This window comes from Cebus imitator, unplaced genomic scaffold, assembly GCF_001604975.1.
Source record: "Cebus imitator isolate Cc_AM_T3 unplaced genomic scaffold, Cebus_imitator-1.0 Scaffold20, whole genome shotgun sequence".
Lineage (NCBI taxonomy): Eukaryota > Metazoa > Chordata > Mammalia > Primates > Cebidae > Cebus > Cebus imitator.
Window position 1 is genome coordinate 9,089,471 of NW_016107335.1, and position 3,578 is coordinate 9,093,048.

At 45.3% G+C, this 3,578-nt stretch overlaps 1 pseudogene across 1 annotated transcript; it reads right to left on the reverse strand.

The window, feature by feature from the left end:
* Positions 1 to 1,200: 1,200 nt before the first annotated feature.
* Positions 1,201 to 2,815, reverse strand: LOC108298316 (annotated as a pseudogene). Its single transcript, XR_001822542.2, has one exon. The product of XR_001822542.2 is annotated as a peroxiredoxin-like 2A (transcript).
* Between the last annotated feature and the right edge of the window lie 763 nt (positions 2,816 to 3,578).

Genomic DNA, 3,578 nt, shown 5'->3' on the forward strand with positions numbered 1-3,578 from the left:
CTGCACCTAGCCAAAATCTTATTTTATTCCAAATTTTCATCCACTGTCTCTATCCCAACTGCCACGGCTTCATGTTCTCTTGCTTGAATCATTGTAACTCTAAAGTCAGATCCCTGTAACTCCTTCCACTGGACTATCCTATCCAATGTGGTCACCACCATGAGATTCCTAACAATCTGAGCAGATTATTTTCATCTCCTGAATAAAACCCTTTGTGGATCCTCAGTGTTCACAGGGCAAAACATAAACTTCATCCCATGGAACTCATGGCCCATGGCAATTTAGACTTTGCTGGCTTCTCTAGCCATTGTGCCCTCAATGCCTCCCATGGCCCACACTACACCTCCCACTGCTCCCCTGACGCACGTGATTCCTTGCCCAGCCTTTGTTTATACTGCATCCTTTACCCAAAATGCCCTTTTCTACTCACCTTCTTCACGTGGAATTTTGATTAGCTAATGCTGCAAAACAAATCACAGCAAATCTTAGAGCCTCAAACACTAATCATGTCTTACTTCCATGGTTTCTATTGGCCAGGAATTCAGGATGGGCTCAGATAAGCAGTTCTCATTTAGAGATCTCTCCTGCAGTTATAATTGTATGTTAGCTGGGGCTGTGTCATCTGAAGGCTTGACTGAGGCTGGAGGGCCTACTTTCAACATGGCTGTCTCCCATGGCTGGCAAGCTGATGCAGACCATGAGCTGAGGGCTTCAGTCCCTCTCCACATCAGCCTCCACAGGGTTGCTTGAGCATCCTCACAGCATGGAGGCTGGCTTCCCCCAGAGTGATAAATCTAAAAGACCAAGGTGGAAGCTGCCATGCTTTTATTGTCTAGCTTCAAAAGTCACACAGTGTCACTTCCATGGTATTATTTTTCTCTCTTTGTACCAAGCACTTTCTGACCTTCCGTCAAATTCTCTAGCTCTGGGCCATCCTCTTTACCTGCTGTGACTTCACAACTGCCACCTTTTTACTTGTAAGGACATGCCCAGGACTTCAAGCTTGCTTTCAGGAGCTGGCAGCACCAATTCTAAATAGCGGTCTTTTTTACTGCCATGAGCCACCCCTTTCTTGTCTTCACAACCGTTCAGGCTACTCTTCCTCAGTTCCAAATCAAAACATGCATTAATAGCCTTGTTGAAATTTAAGAACAGAAAGGCCAATCAACCCTCCTTGGTTAAACTCAACTGACATTTTTTTTTCTGATGCATAATTTTATTAAAGCCAGAGATGGTCATTTCTTCTAGAGAAACAAATCTCTGAGGTTAGAATGGAAGACAATGAAACAAGATATTCCACTTTATAATTTACCTTTGTCAAACTATCCCAGAGCATGCCAATTCTATTATGAAAGTATTACTTTGACATTATGAATCAAATAGGGCAGAAAACACAGAAGCCAAAAAACCTTAAATTCTGTAATCTTCAAGTCAATCATCATTTTCTTAGGTTTTTGAAGACCCGAAAAGAAAAATAAATTTCAAACAGCAGCACTCAAACACCATACACATTTGTAATCAGGCACAGCAATTTTTTTTTTTTTTTTTGAGATGCAGTCTCAGTCACCCAGGCTGGATTGCAGTGGCCTGATCTTGGCTCACTGCAACCTCTAGCTCCCAGGTTCAAGTGATTCTCCTACCTCAGCCTCCCGAGTAGCTGGGACTACAGGTGCACGCCACCACGCCTGGCTGGTTTTTTTATTTTTAGTAGAGACAGGGTTTCGCCAAGTTGCCCAAGCTGGTCTTGAACTCCTGATCTCAAGTGACCTGCCCACCTCGGCCTCCCAAAGTGCTAGGATTATAGGCATGAGCCCCCACACCCAGCCTAGCGGTCAATTTTAAGTTTCATATTTTCCAGGTTTTAGCTTAATAATTCTCATTACTTTTTTAGATTTCTGTCAGTTTTGTTTTGGGGCTATTTTGCCTTACTGGGCCTAAACAGAGTATTAAAATACATTAATTATCCATACTAAGAATAGAGTATAAGTGGGTTTCTCACTCCTGAGGGACACAAGTGGAAATAACACATCCCATGAACACAGGTGAATGCCCCTGGTTATCCCTGAGCTGGGTAGTTTCACACAATCATTTTTTTCTCTGAGGCCAAAGTCTGTGGTTTGATCATCTTAGCAGCTTCCAGAACAGAAAGTAGGTTTACTTTGTCTCCAAATTCTTTTTCTCGGTGCTCGAGAAGAATGCCCTGCTTTCCTGATCCCACCACAAAAACTCCCCCGAGGACGAAGACTTCTCCTCCAGGTTTCCAGAGAAGCCTCCATTCCAGGCTTGGAAGAAGTTGTACCACACTTCCAGATGGATAAATCCCATAAACATCATCTTCTGCCTTTGTGGACCATAGAACTTTTTCTTTTCATCCAGGAAGATTTCTCCTTTGAAATAAGGCTGGAAATCCTTCACTTCAGTCTTGATGTGCTCCTTTACCACTGCATAGAGGGGGCCACCAAGCTCGTCCAACTTGGGTTTCAGGGAGGACAGATCCGCAGCTTCGTCTGGACAGAGGAAACAGCCTGGCCTCCGCACAGCCATAATCACAGCTCCATTTTTTTCCCATAGATCCTTTGCTTTCAAAGTCCTTGGTTCATTCTCTAGTGCTTTCAGGTCAATATCCTCCAGGTACTTCAGTGCTGTTTTCTGGGGCTTGGACAGAAACATGTCTGTGTTGGCCAGCAGCAATGCCAAGGCAGCAGCCCCCAGGGCTCCCGCACCAATGGACCACAACCCCATGGTGAAGAAACTTGGGTCCTGGAGGAAAGACATTTCCGCAGTGTCGCCCTCCTGCTGGCCTTCTCCCGCCCCTACGCCCCTCAACTGACATTTTTTATGAGTATCTACTAAATACCAATGCTCCAGACATATGCAGATGAAGAATATTTGAACATTTCTCCTGCCTAAGACATGCTCAGAGCCAGATGGAAATAATGACAACAAATAATGTAGCACAAATAATATGTGCTACAGTTCCAAACAAAACCTTAAACTAAGGGAAAATAGAAAAGAGAAAAAGCAACTGAACCTGGGGCCAGGGAAAGGGAGAAAAGCCTTCAAAAACATGCCCAGTGCAGTGGCTCATGCCTGTAATCCCAGCACTTTGGGAAACTGAGGCGGGTGGATCACTAGAGGCCAGGACTTCAAGACCAGCCTAGCAAACATGGTAAAATCTCATCTAGACTAAAAATACACAGATTAGCTGGGCATGGTGATATGTGCCAGTAATCCCAGCTACTCAGGAGGCTGAGGCATGGGAATCACTTAAACCCAGGAGGTGGAAGTTGAAGTGAGCCGAGATCATGCCACTGCACTCCAGCCTGGGTGACCGAGCAAGACTTCATCTCAAACAAAACAAAACAAAACAAAAAAACTAGCTGAGAGGTCACCTCTACTGCAAGGGATGAATGTCTGTCCAGACAGTGGGGTTGGAAGGTGCGTTGGATGGCACATTAAAAGACGTGCTGGACCATGGAGAGCACACGGTGCCTGGAGGGCACATGTGTGCCTGTGAAGGTCTGTGGTGGGCGGGGGGGGTAAGGAGGTGGAGCAAGAGGAACAGGGAGGGGTGGGAG